The sequence below is a fragment of the Delphinus delphis genome, chromosome 6 (assembly GCF_949987515.2).
Source record: "Delphinus delphis chromosome 6, mDelDel1.2, whole genome shotgun sequence".
Lineage (NCBI taxonomy): Eukaryota > Metazoa > Chordata > Mammalia > Artiodactyla > Delphinidae > Delphinus > Delphinus delphis.
This window is the reverse complement of record NC_082688.1, coordinates 69,436,306-69,451,557: the sequence shown is the minus strand read 5'-3', so window position 1 is coordinate 69,451,557 and position 15,252 is coordinate 69,436,306. Positions and strand designations below refer to the sequence as shown.

Below are 15,252 nucleotides of genomic sequence, written 5' to 3'. Positions count from 1 at the left end.
AGAAAAGTTAGGGACTTGGGACCAGAGCAGATGCTCTGTCTTTACTGAGTGAAAAAATAAATAATGAATACAATATCTTTAACACGTATGAACCTGTAAAAATTCCATTTATTTACATGTTTCAGCAATTCAAAACAACTTTAATAAAAAGTTTCCTCCACTCCCTCCATGTTTTGTCCTAACAGCATATGCTAAAACCTGAAGGTCTGATCGCATAAATCAACCAGTTCAATGACTGTTAAACAGAGTAAAATTCAAAGTAAATTCTGAGAGCAGCAAGGCCAAAGAAAAAGGTTGTCAAAAGAGGAGGGAAAGATACACCCTGGCAGCCAGAAAACCTCATAACAAAACTACAGTTCAACATTCACAATTATAACATTTGTTCAACACGCTTATCAGCCAAATGAGCAGTCACTGTATCTGACCAAAAAGAGATTAGAGGATATATTCTAAAACAACGGAAAGAACTGAAATCTTCAGGTTAGAAGCTTGAATGGAATGTGTCATTGGTCCCAAGTGAAATCATGAATCTTTAAATAAATAATAACAAACTTATCTATGCAGTTTGAATTCTCAACTTCCTTGAGCCTAAAGAAACGAACAATGGAAAATTTTACAGTATTTAATGTCATAGCTTTTGAAATGTCTTCAAAATACATAAAACTAAAGTAACTCAGGCTAACTGAATGAAAGCCAATATAAATTAACAAAATTTTTAAATCATAAATGCAATTATATTACTTTTTATATATTATTACTTTATATATATATTACTTTTTATATATTATAAAATTATATATTACAATTATATTACTAATGTGGCTTGGAACAGGTTAAAAAATTATGAGGCCAGAAGTACTTGGTGGACCCAATTTATAAAAACAACAATGTTCAATCTATTGTTTGAAAAGAGATGGGATCTTCCACATTGCTTGAAAAATCTGTTTCAAATAATTGAAATGGGAGAAAAATGACAAACATCCCTTGTCCTATTAGCTTAGCAAATTTGTTTCCTATCGTGTGGAAATAGTACACACAACCTCCAAACAATTTATCACTAATTGTGAATCAAAGATTTATATTATACTTATATAACTATATCATATTGTATTATATTGCTCATCTCTAGATCTGTAGTAGTTTTAAAAATATATAATACTTATAGATTTCACATCTCCTAAAGAAACATCTATTGCCCACCTGATCAAAGTTTAAATTATCACCCAGGTTTCTTTTTTGAGATAAACTGAGCTCATTGTCATCAATCAAGAAATATTAAGATCAGGTTTTGCTATAGACCCATAAATAACCCTGAAACTACTATTTCCTTACATTTCTTCCAAATATAGTTATAATTTCACTTTTCATTGTGCTTTTCTCCCGAAATTTTAATTTTTTTCCTTCACACAGATATTTTCATATACACCTGAATCCTATGAGTCTCCCCAAATTTTAAACCAGAAGACTCCACTTAGATTTTTGCCCTCAGCTCTAGCATTTCTCCTCATCTTCCCATCTTAATCTGCTCCATTTCTAGAACAAGAAAGATCTAACAAAAGCAAAATTTTTTAAAGTTCAACTTTCTTAAATTTTCCAAACCCCTAATAGTGATAAAGGGGTTTAATTTAATTCACCTAATGGTTTGTGAACAATAGTCAAAAAGTATCACAAGGCTATGAATATTATGTCTCAGAAAAACTATTCTAGAAATTTAACACCTGCAGGAAGGCTAAACGAATTGCTTAATAAGTACCATCAATCAATCAACAAGTGAAAAACTATTGTTACATCTCTATGGGCATTTTTATTCTCAAACTAATGATTTATTTACCTTTTGGTTATCAATTCTCAACTGGAGACACCAATCAATTAAAACCCAGTAAATTTTAGGTTGATAAAATAAATGTTAACAAAGACATGATACTGAAAGACATTAGCCAGGTGATGACAACTACCTAATATTAACCAAGTAAGCAAATAACCAAGGCAGAGGTTTTAGTTACCACTAATCTACTAAAGCAAGTAAAAATGCTTCAAAAATTGCATTCTTATCCAATGTTTTTATATCATATCTTTAAATGTAACATTAAAAAGCTCCTGATTATTACATTTCAAAATTTAGATGAGTCATAGTGCTTTGAGTGCAGGAATTGGATGTGAATCAAAATTGTAAACATGCACTTGCTTGCTAGTCAAAACGTCAATATGGACAGATTCAGGAAGAGTAAAACATATTATCTTAAAATATATCCAGGGTTTTTTAAATGGTCACTTCTCAACTGTTAACACAGTTCAGTAAACATGCAATCTGCCCATCCTGTCCTTGAATATCTCAATATTACTAAATATTTCTAACCCCATCACCTCACTTTATGGATAGGTGCCTGAGACCTAGGGTCTTTAGCGATACTTAGCAGGATTATGCCTCAAGGCCATCATGGTCTGAGGCTTAGCAGAGGTGAAAATAAGGAAAACTGAATGAGGTCCCAGAAGAGCTGTAGCTTATGATACAGGATCATAAGCTTCTGTGTCTAAATCTAGAACCTGAAATTGAATCATCAAATCGAGACAATAAAACTGGCAGATAAACTGGAAGAAAAAGACAGGGAATGCCCATTTTAGTTTATGGCATAAGACCTTGACCATGAAGGAACACATCAAAAAAGTGTTGAACAGATGAATGATTGATTGCATGATACTTGATAGCATGATTTCACTGATTTTAGAAGCTCCAAATTCAGAAACTAAACTGAGGGATCAGGATGCCATGGCTGAAATTAAAATTCATGGAGAGTAGGGGCAACACAGCGGCAAGTCTCTGCAAATCTTTGTATAGCTGTTGCAGACATTTCAAAACATACATTCATATACGTATGTGATATATAGAGAGGGATACAGATATATACTGTTTCTTCAGGGAATTCCTGCAAATGAGTACAGAGCCAGAGAACCAGGAGGTCTGAAAACAGGCCCTGTTCACCCATAAGCCTTTGCATTAAAGTGGACAGGATCTAAGTGAGTCACTGGAAATCAGGAGGAGACAGTCACCCCAGGACGAGCAGAACAGGGCTGGAATCCCCTGTGCTGCCTTCGAGTAGGGAATCGGTCGGGGGAGAGTGGGACGACTGCAACCTGCTGCAGGAAGGTATGCAAAGATCGCGCCGACCTGTTTCCGACCTGTTTCCTGGATCCCGCTGAGCCCCACCGTAGGCACCAGAGCCGGCCCCACCCAGGCATCCGAGAGCTCTCTAACGTAGAAGGCCTAGTTCTTCAGGAGTTCAGACAGGACAGGACGAGGGCAAACGGCAAGACCTGTCCCCTTCCTGGCCGCCCACACCGCGACGCGGCCCTCTCACCACATGCTCCACTGCCCATCTCCCATCAGAGCTCCAGGCCCACAGGGCCTCAGCCTCCCTCCCAGCAAGCTGAGTCAGGCCACCGGCGGGTGCGACCCGGCGGCCTCTGTGCTGGAGGCAGCTGCCCGCAGCCTGCCGCCTGCCACCCGCATAGCTTACCTTCTTTCTGCCACAAGCTCAACCCCACGCCGGCTGCCTGACGTGGCCCGCCCCGCCGTCTCGAACGCCTGGGGGCGGGGACTACGGGGAGACAGCCAATGGACTGCAGACGGCAAGGGCCTGCCCCCGCCTCCTCCAACTTCGGCCCGCCCACCCTCGCTCGCGCGCACGCGTGTTCAAGGCCAAGGCCGCGCACTGCGGCTGGAAGGCAGCGTGGGCGGAGAAGCGCAGCTCCGCAGCCGCCTGGGGGCAGGTAGGGCGGCGCGTGCAAGTGCTGGCTGTGGGGCTGCGCCGCAGTGGGGAGTTGGCCCAAGGGAAGGCAGTTTAAAGGAACCCGCCTGGAGATGCCACTGCAGCGTGTCCGGATGGTCCTGTTGGCAGCCTGCCCCTATGCAGCTTTTGGCGGTGCAAAGCAGCTTCTTGGTATTTGGAGATTTTGTTTCCCGGGAAAAAAGTAATACCGATAACATTAGGATTCAGAAATTTTAATACAGACGGCAGACTTGCGGTTTCGTTCTTCTCCTTGTAGCTGCTGCTTGGTATCTTTACTTCAGTTGGCCAGCACAGAACATTGCAGTTCTTGATGCTACAGTGACATTATCCACCTGTTGGGTAGTCCTGCAGGTCGTCCTGGCCCAGGCATTTCTGTTGATTTAATCTGGGGAGAAGTGGCGCCCATAATTGTTACTTTTATTGTTGTTATTATTTTTGTCTAATACTTATTGAGTGTCCACCCATGCATGAACACGCATTTTCATAAGAAGGCTCTAAGACACCTGGCACCATGGAACAGAAGCTAAAAGAGGCAGCAGGAAAAAAAGATGAGGTTATGACAAAATGGAATTCTGATTGTGGATGGCAAAAGTGAAAATTATATACAAGATGAAATAGTTAAGACAAGTTGCTCTAGAGAACCTGACTTACCAGCAGTTTCTAAACCCTAGTGCACCTTTACAAGCATTTGAGGAGGTTTTTTTAAAATACCAGTAGCTGAGCCCCATTTCTAGAGATTCTGTTTTAATAGCTCTGCTGTGGGGCCTTGGCATTGGTCTTTTTCTAAGTTTCCAAAGTGTTTTTAATGTGCTGACAAGTTCTACTTCTCATTTGTAAGAAAGATTTGGTTTCCTATACTCCACTTCAGAAAAGTAATAATATACCACAGACCATCTTCAGTTCTCTCAATAATCTATTATGCATTTATTATGTAAGAATTTATCTAAATTAATTTTGAACCTACTTATATATTCAATCTGTTACCCTTTGAGAGAAAGGAGTGTTATAAGGTTTATAACTGCCTTCTTGATTTTATGGACTTTGATGATATTCCCCTTCAGTCTTTTTTTTTTTGGCTGCGTCAGGTCTTGGCTGCACGTGGACTTTCTCTAGTTGCAGCGAGCGGGGGCTGCTCTTCATTGCGGTGCGTGGGCTTCTCATTGCAGTGGCTTCTCTTGTTGCGGAGCACGGGCTCTAGGCGTGTGGGTGTCAGTACTTGCAGCACGTGGGCTCAGTAGTTGCGACATGAAGCCCCTAGAGCGCGGGCTTTAGTAGTTGTGGCTCGTGGGCTCTAGAGCGCAGGCTCCGTAGTTGTGGCGCACGGGCTTAGTTGCTCCGCGGCATGTGGGATCTTCCCAGACCAGGGATAGAAACCGTGTCCCTTGCATTGGCAGGCAGATTCTTAACCACTTCACCATCAGAGAAGTCCCCCCTGTGCAGCCTTAATAATTCCAAATACAACAGCACTTCTTTTAGGACTATTTTAATTCTTTTTAAAAATTCTTTTTCTTTTAAGAAGATGTTGGGGGGTAGGAGTTTATTAATTTATTTATTTTTGTTGTGTTGGGTCTTCATTTCTGTGCGAGGGCTTTCTCTAGTTGTGGCAAGCGGGGGCCACTCTTCATCGCGGTGCGCTGGCCTCTCACTATCGTGGCCTCTCGTTGCGGAGCACAGACTCCAGACGTGCAGGCTCAGTAGTTGTGGCTCACGGGCCCAGTTGCTCCGCGGCATGTGGGATCCTCCCAGACCAGGGCTCGAACCCGTGTCCCCTGCATTAGCAGGCAGATTCTCAACCACTGCGCCACCAGGGAAGCCCCTAAATATTCTTTTTCTATTTCCTTATTTTTTGAGATACATTAGTCAAAGTTACAAATGAACATTTAACTATGTGAACAGCACCTTTCAATGTATGTCAACTCATTTAATCCAACTTTATGAAGCAGGCACAGTTATTACACACATTTTATAAATAATGAAAATTAGGCACAAGGAGTAAAGCATCTTGATCAAGAGGCACTCTGGCTCTCAATAAATAAATGTACTGCATCTGTTATAGAAAGTCTGGTTTTAGGAGTGTTTGGGGAAACGCCCATTTAAAGAAAGATGGTGAGTCTGTGATTTTTCACTTTTGACACTTCCCCTAGATTCTGATTTTGGGCAGGATTGAGGGATTTAGGCTGTTAAACCAACAACCTAAAACTGACAACAACTTGCTGCAGATCTTGGGCTAGGCTAGAAGCACAAGGGCTCACTCTCTTCTGGGATATACTCACCCTACTTCTGGGATATACTCCTTCTATACATGACTGTAGTTCAGCAAGGATTTTTCTACCTTTTAATTTATTTAATCTATTGCTATACCTGGCACTGTGCTAGATATGAGAGATAGCAAGATGAAATACACAACCCAGAGCCTCAGGCAGCCAGCTCATCCTGGAGATTTATTTGTACAAGACTAGAGGTATAGACTTTTAGAACCAGAAAGGATGTCAGAAGCTGCCAGTCTATGACAAAGTTTTAACTAAGTGCTGAAATGAAAAATAAAGACAATGTATTAAGTTTTCATAAAAATAAATTTATTCAGTGTAAAGGACTGTTCTTTGTGAGGTTATGCTTTGATTTTTTCTGTTAAAAATGTTCTCTCTTTGGGAATATACTGTATAGCACAGGGAACTCTACCTAATGCACTGTGGTGACCTAAATGGAAGGGAAGTCCAAAAGGGAGGGGATATCTGTATGTGTATGGCTGATTGATTCATTTTGTTGTGCAGTGGAGTCTAACACAACATTGTAAAGCAACCATACTCCAATAAAAATTAATTTAAAAAAAAAGAAAAAGTAAATAAAGAGAGCTAAATGCTAAAAAAAATTTTAAATGTAAAAAAAAAAATGTTCTCTCCTAATAATTAGTAGGTTAAGTTGTTGGGAGTTTTGTTTACTTTAACGACCTTAAAGTCCTGTGTTGATTCTCAAAATTTTTTGATGTTTTTCTGATTTAGTTTAACTGTCCATTGCTGGCGAGGGAAATTAAGATTGCAGAGGGACAAAGTCCAGTTCTCTTTCTACTGCATACCCATTGGAACAGCCCATTTCATGAGCAGGGCTAGAAATGTTTGAAAATAATAATAACAAATTTAAAAAGAAATCAGGATCAAGGTTAGACAACAAAGATTAGAACTGGTTCTGATAGGCCAGCTGTGTTGTTAGCCAGGAAGAGAAGTCTCCTGCCTGCTTAATTAATCAGATTAGCTAAGTAGCTTGGTTTCCTTCTGAGCTGAAAGCAAAGAATGGGGCCTGAGGGAATACAGCTACTGTATGGACTGACATTTTTGTTGTTGTTGTTGTCGTTGTTGTTGGTACTCGGGCCTTTCACTGTTGTGGCGTCTCCCGTTGTGGAGCACAGGCTCCGGACGCGCAGGCTCAGCGGTCATGGCTCACGGGCCTAGCCGCTCCGCGGCATGTGGGATCCTCCTGGACCGGGGCACGAACCCGTGTCCCCTGCATCGGCAGGCAGACTCTCAACCACTGCGCCACCAGGGAAGCCCTGGAGTGACATTTTGATTGGGGTAAGACTAGGAAAAATCAGCTGGACTGAGTAAGGCACACCCATATCTGATATAGATATGTGGAGTCTATATTCCCTGAGAGTCAGCCTGGGGAGAATTTTTGAGAAACAGCAGGGAGAGACTGGACCCGGATGGGGGCCATGGGAGAAGAATCAACTTCATTCATGTAACCTGCAGAGGGTGGTCTAGACCTAATACCAGAAGCCCCAGCTCAGATGGAAATTTCAATTGAAGGATCAAAACAGACTTCAAATCTATATATTATTTTCTGGATAGGCTTAGATCCTACATGCAATACATGCAAATGAACTCTTTGCCTTTTAAATATTCAGGACAAACCACCTTCTTGCAGAGATAAGCAAGCAGACAGCATTTCTCTGTTAAACTCCTTGTATTATTACCCCTGAAGTTGTTAAGCAGTTAGTTCTCTATTGTACCAGACCCTTTAGATAAGTACACTTTTTGAAGTCAGTAGAGAAGGGCCTATTGACTTTAACAACAACAAAAAAAGAAAGAGAGTAAGAAAAATGTGTCCACTCCCAAATCATTAACTGAACTGAAAAGAATATGCTAACAAAAAAAGACACTGTAGTGTGAATCCTGTACTGTAAGAGAAGGTCATGTCCCCCACAGCATCAGGAGAGGCACAAAGCCTTGAACTCAGGCCCAAGCATGCTGGGCTAGCTCAACACGCACACACATTCATCAGCAGGAACGAAACTGGGAGGAGAAATTCAGAACTGAGTCACAGGGCTCCACTGTCGACACATAACAGAAAGTAGTCTTATTAGACTTAATTAGATGTGAGTAGATGGCTCCAATGGCTCCCCATTTCTTTTAGAGGAGAAGCCAAAGCCCTTACAAAGGTCAACAAACTATACATGATCAGTCTCCCTGTACCATGCACCTCCATCCCCAACACACACACACACTGCCTGTTAATCTTTGACCTTGCCTTCTACACTCACCCCAGCCAACTCCACTCCAATAACCCTGCCTACTCTCTGCTGCAGGATCTTGGCACTTCCCCCCACATATTCTCATGACTCATTCCATTGAATCATTCAAGCCTTTGCTGAGATATTACCTCCCGGATAAGGCCTACTCTCTCAGTCAGGGTCCCAGCAGGAAACAGATGGCACAATCAAATTAGGAAAATGGAGAAGCATTTAATAAGGGACTATAAACAAAGGTGTGGGCATGGAATAAAGAGATCACAAGGGAAACTCAGGAACATTGAGGCCCCCAAAATCACCTCTGAGCCTAAAGGGGCAAGAATAAGGAGTAGTTACCAAACATGGAGAAGGCTGTGTACATAGGGGCTACCTGACAGGAATTGGGAGCTTAGGTCAAGGAACACAGCCAGTCCACAGTGACCCAACAGGGAGAGGAGAGCCCAGGAGTTAATACTTTGACCTCCCTCATTCTCCTCTCTCTTTCTGATCTTCTGACACAAGGGAACTAATGATGCTGTTCATATAGGTCCATCTCCTGGGGTACAGTGAAGGGGCAAAAAGAAGATATCTCTCAATCAATCTTACCTTGATTACCTACAACAGTTAGCTTTTGCTGTGTAACAAACTTAGAGGCTTAAAATCACAAATGTTTATATTGCAAAAGCAACCATGTCTAGTCATGGTAAGGGTGGAAAAGGCCCAGGGAAGGGAGGGGCCAAGCACCATGGAAAACTGCTGTGCAAAAACCTGGGGATCAGGAAGCCTGCCATCCAGTGTCTGGCCCAGCATGGAGGCATTAAGCCCATCTCTAGCCTCTTCCAACGGGAGACCGGCAGGGTGCTCCAAGTCTTTCTGATGAACATGATCCAGGATACAGTCACCTACACAGAGTACGCCAAGCCCAAAGCAGTCACAGCCATGGTAGTCTACAAGCTCAAACCCCAGGGATGTACTCTAGGGCTTTGGTGGCTGAGAGTACAGGATCTGCCATACCTCAACATTGAAAAAAAGAGCCCTTTTCAGGGCATCCCATGAAGTCACATGAAGGGTTGTTGTGCATTGCAGAATTGTTAAATCTGAGTAGGTAAAATTAAATAGTGGTTTGCATAAGGCTGCTGAAAGGTAGATGCATTATTATTTTGCACTGCAATTACATAACTTAATCCTGGAACATTTTGTCACACTAAGGTGTTGAGAAATCGGGGTTTGTTTTTTTTTAACAAAGCAAAAGAAATAGGTCTTCTAAAAAGGGGTACAATAGATGAGCACAAGCAAATGGTGCTGATAAAAAGACTGGCTACCTAAAAAAACAAACAAACAAAAAAAGAAACATTTATTCATTTTCAGGATCCTATGGGTTGCTTAGGCAATTCTTCTGATATAGGCTGGCTTTTGCTGGTTCCTCCTGAGTCTACTTATGTGTCTGCAGTCAGCTGGCAGCTTGGCTGTTCTAGAATAGCCTCAGCCACCTCATATGTGGTGGCTTGCTCAGTGTCAGCTGGAGCAATAGGGATGATGTAGCCATGTATCCGAATTAACTGTAACCAATCACTTTTCTTACTCATATGACACCATCAGATCCTTGCTAATATCAAGATACATTATTTTGATGGAATTCCCATGTTAAAACAATACCGATTTTTATTTGACCCAGCAGTGTTTCCAGCCCCAGGGGATAGAACAGGATTGATCAAAACCAGAGGTCAGCAAATTTTTTCTGTAATGAGCCAGAAAGTAAATATTTTAGGTTTGTGAACCAAGAGGCAAAATTGAGGATATTATATAGAAACTTAAATAAAAAGAGAGAAAACAAATTTCCACAAAACTTTTATTGATGAAATCCAAAGTGTAATGATAATTGAGCACAATCATTTGTAATTCAGGTCTACTAATGAGAAGAATGGAATTCTTTGTTGGAAGATAATAGTTCATTTAATTGGGATTCAAAGTTTGAATTCCCTGTCATCAAAATCAGTTCCACATATTCATCTGTTAATGCTGATCTGTAAAGTGATTTTATGCATTTCATCTTTGAAAACACCTTTTACACAGAAGATATGGCCAAATACTGATATCAATCTATGAGAGTATGATTTTAATTGAGCATATTTATCACTTGGAAGTAATTTACAGAATTCTATTAGGTTCTTCTCTTGATATTTGCCAATTACCATGTCATTATATTGCAGATTAATCACTTCCAATTGAAGGTTAGGTGGAAGATACTGAGCTGCAAAGTTACATGGATTTTGAAATATGGAAATTTCCTTTCCACATGCATTAAGATCCAAAAATGCTTTTGGAACTGTAGTTTGAGCATAGAGACTATATCTCCTGCAAATTTTTGTGGGAATGAAGATCTTGCTTCTTTTTAAAACTTTGACAGCACAGGAAGTATATTAAACAGCTTGACATTACTTGTGATTCAAGCAGCATCAGTTGTTCTTAAAATGACTTTCCCACAGCATTACATTTGCATATGGGCACTGTCTGCCTTGTAATTTTATATTGAGAAATTGACCAAGTCTGCAGCAAAAGCGAATTTTCAAAACCAGTCAGTGTTCAATAAAAGTGATCGAGGGAAGTTCTCATTTCAAAAAAATTCAGTCTCAGGCCTGAGTTCAAAAATTGCGTTAAAACTACCACTGCTAAGCCATCAAACTGCTGTATAGCAGGGCAAGGCAAAATATTCAGCTTCTATTTTTGACAAAAGTTCACAGAACTGATGATTGTTAAGTCCACCAGAGTAAATGAAGTTTAACATGGAGGCTACTGGTTCAAAAGCACAAGAAATTGAAAAACTTTCTGCAAATGACCCACTGATGAATAACAAGATTAACCACAGGCTTTAAATACCTATCATTTCACAAGCCTTATAAATTTGTTCAGGTAAGCCTTCTCTGCTCCACACATATTTATCACCATCAGATGGAACTCATCTTAGCAGATTCCAGTTCAGATTGTACTGAATTAAAGCTTTCTCAGCTTCTTTGAAAATATTCTCATCTATAGTTGTTCCATGCTGACAGTTTATAAAGGCTAATTCTTCAGTCAAACTCAGCATTGACTCCTTGAATAAACAATGTACTGAACGGTATTAGTAACATCTGTCAACTCATCAAGAGACAAGGAAAACCTGTGGAAATCGTTTAATACTTTGTTTTTTAATTAACTATTGATGTTGCTCCCAGTGTCCCCAACTCTTCAAGGAACTGTTCTCAGTGAAAGGCTACTGGTCTTAAACAAGTTTATTTTCTCCAGAAATATGTCTTTAGCTGCTGCAATCAAACATGACTTAATTAACTCACCATCAGTAAACGGCTTTCCTTGCTCGACTAACATGAGTCACTCAGAAATTTACTATGGTTGCAATGTTTTCATTTTTATTTTTGTGGAGAAATTCTGCTGTGATATGTTGCATTTTAAATGTGCATATTTTTCTGATCATTGATTTCCTGTGAGTTTGGAACATTGTGATGAATCTGGGAATGTCAATATATAATGTAATCTTTTCACACAGGTATAGTGACTGTACAATAAACACATACTTTGTCAACTATTTTGAAAGCAAAATAATCCATATCCATTGTGCCTTTAAAAGCATGACATAAAAGGTGAGTGATGTCAAAAAAATGGTGCGATAGAAGACCTCAGCGTCCCTTCTCCCACAAAGATCAACAGTTAGACAGTTACCCACAAACAAAAACAGTTCTGGGAGAGCTCTGGGGTCCCCTTAAGAAACTTCAGCAACAGGGAACTCTCTGGCGGTCCAGTGGTTAGGACTCTGTGCTTTCATTGCTGAGGGCCTGGGTTCAATCCGTCGTGGGGGAACTAAGATGCCACAAACTGCACAGCACGACCAAAAAAGAAAAAAAAAAACAAAAAAACTTCAGCAACACAGTGGAACAAAAACCTGAAAACAACTGCAAGAGAAGAGGGAAGACAGCTTAACTCTGCCTGCTTCACCCCATCCCCCAAGCCAGCATGGCTCAATGCCAAGGGGAAACTTCCCAACTAGAAAGAGTTTCCTTCAGCAGGAAAGGAAGAGTAAGGTGAGTAACTAGCTTCCCCAGCCTCTTGGGACACTGCACAAACATCCCACTTTAGATTCACCCAACCCAGACCTGAAAAGATGAGCCATATAGAGATGGCTAGAAACAAGGAAGAAAAGCAAGGGCTACCAGTAGCAGCCATACAGCTAGAGCAATTACAGTTCAAAGTGACCAGCTTTGCAGATAAACCTGACAGATTTGGCCACAGAAGAAACCAATGGCCCAAACAGCCACTGAGGAGCCCTGAAGATGTCATCAGCTTTCACCCCACAGATACTCATCTTCACTGACAACAGCCGCCTGAGTCCCTCCCTGCTCACTTCCCCACCTCTCATCCTACCAGAGCCGGGGGATTGCACTAACTCAGCCCAGGCCTCTGCAGCTCTGTGAATGCAGTCTAGACCTCTGAGTTGAACCCACCACTGTACGTACATTCAGGGTTAGCCCTTCCAGCTGTGCACTTGCATGCCACTGGCCTGATGCCTGTCACTGGGCTCCACTGCAATACATATACCCAGGAGGAGACTGTGCAGCCACAGGAGAGCACATCAATGACCAGAGCCCATGCAGGTGCTTGTGGGACCAGATTAGACCCTGTCTTCTGTCACTGGCCTGTACTACTGCTCTCACCTGCAGCTAAGCCCCTCCAGCTAGACATCTGCATGCCCCTGGCCCAGCCCCCATCACTGGCCTTCACTGCCATGCACCCATGGCAAGACCCAGCAGCCATGGTAGTACACAACAACAGTTGGCGTCCCACAGCTGTCAGTGAGTCCATAGTTGGCCCCAGCCCTTGCTGCCTGCCCTGGCCCCCATCACTACATATGTATCTGCAACTGGTCCTTACCACTACATAGATACCTGCAGCTGGCCCTCTGTAATCAGCACTGACTCTGGTCACCACCACTGCCTGCCCTGATCCCTAGAAATAAACATACTAAAACTAACAGGATGTTACAAAAGCATTTCTAAGGGGGCTGTTTATAGCAATAAATGTCTACGTTAAGAAAAAAGAAAGATATCAAAGAACCTAACTTTACACTTTTAAGGAACTAGAAAAAGAAGAACAAACTAAACCCAATGTTAGCAGAAGGAAATAAATGAGAGACCAGAAAAACAATAGAAAAAGTTAATAAAATGAAGAACTGTTTTTTAAAGATAAACAAAATTGAAAAACCTTTAGCTAGACAAAGAAAAATTAAGAAAAGAATTTAAATAAAATCAGAAATGAAAGAGGATATATTGCAACTGATACCACAGAAATACAAAAGATCATAAGAGACTGCTATGAACAATTATACACCAACAAACTGGAAAAATTCCTAGAAACCCACTACCTACCAAGACTGAATCATGAAGAAATAGAAAATCTGAATAGACCAAAGAGTAAGGAGATTGAATCAGTAATCAAAAAACTCGCAAGAAACAAAAAAGCCCAGGACCAGGTGGTTTTACTAGTAAATTCTCCCAAACATTTAAAGAAAAATTAATGACAATTTTTCTCAAACTCTTCCCAAAAACTTAAAAAGAGGGAACACTAAAAAAATAAAATAAAAGGAGGGAACACTAATAAACACATTTTATGAGGCCAACATTACCCTGATACCAAAACCAGATAAGTAAGGACACTACAAGAAAACTACAGACCAATATCCATAATGAATATAGATACAAAAATTCTCAACAAAATGTTAGCAAACCAAATTCAACAGCACATAAAAAGATTTTATACCATGATCAATCAGGATTTATCCTTGAGATGCAAGGATAGTTCAATATATATAAATCAATAAATGTGATACACCACATTAATAGAATGAAAGACAAAAATCATATGATCATCTCAATAGATGCAGAAAAAAGTGACAAAATACAACAACATTTCATGATAAAAAATGCTCAACAAATCGGGTATACAAGAAACATACCTCAACATAATAAAGGCCATGTATGGGAAACCCACAGCTAACATTATACTCAATGGCAAAAAATTAAAAGCTTTTCCTCTATAATCAGGAACAAGCCAGGGATTCTCACTCTCACTCTTATTCAACATAGTACTGGAAGTCCTAGCCAGAGCAATCAGGCAAGAAAAAGAAATAAAAGGCATTCAACTCCAAAAAGAAGCAGCAAAATTATCTTTTTCTGCAGATGATATGATCTGATATGTAGTAAATCCTAATGACACCACCAAAAAAATTGTTAGAACTGATCAATGAATTCAGTAAAGTTGCACAATACAAAATCAACATACAGAATCAGTTGGGCATCTATACACTAACAACAAAACATCCAAAAAAGAAATAAAGAAAATAATCCCATTCACAATAATATCAAAAACAATAAAGTATTTAGGAATAAATTTAACCAAAAAGGTGAAAGATCTGTACTGAAAACTACAAAACTCTGACGAAAGAATATGAAAAAGACACAAACAAATGGAAAATTATGCCATGCTCGTGGATTAGAAGAATTAATATTGTTAAAATGTCCATACTGCCCAAAGTCATCTTTATTCAATGAAATCCCTATCAAAATTTCAACTGCTTTTTTCACAGAAATAAAAAAAATCCTAATATTTGTATGAAACCACAAAAGATCCCAAATAGCCAAAGCAATCCAGAGAAAGAAGAACAAAGCTAGAGGCATCAGTTTCTGATTTCAAACTACATGGCAAAGCTATAGTAATCAAAAGAGTATGGTACTGGCAGAAAAAAAAGGACACATAGACCAATGCAACAAAATCAAGTGCATAGAAATAAACCCTTGAATATATGGTCAACTGATATTTGACAAGGGAACCAAGAAAACTTAATGGGTAAAGATATTCTCTTCAATAAATGAAGCTGGGGAACCTGGGTAACTACATGCATAAGAATAAAATTGGACC

At 40.3% G+C, this 15,252-nt stretch overlaps 1 protein-coding gene and 1 pseudogene across 1 annotated transcript in view; one reads left to right on the top strand and one right to left on the bottom strand.

Annotated features, from left to right (window-relative positions):
• FOCAD (focadhesin) overlaps positions 1 to 3,552 on the bottom strand; it is a 313,993-nt gene extending 310,441 nt beyond the window's left edge. The window contains exon 1 of the mRNA XM_060014801.1: positions 3,516 to 3,552. The gene's annotated coding sequence lies outside the window, so the exon portion shown is untranslated. The remainder of the gene's footprint in view (positions 1 to 3,515) is intronic.
• A 5,427-nt stretch (positions 3,553 to 8,979) lies between these two features.
• Positions 8,980 to 9,283, top strand: LOC132426673 (histone H4-like; annotated as a pseudogene).
• The last annotated feature ends 5,969 nt before the right edge of the window (positions 9,284 to 15,252 follow it).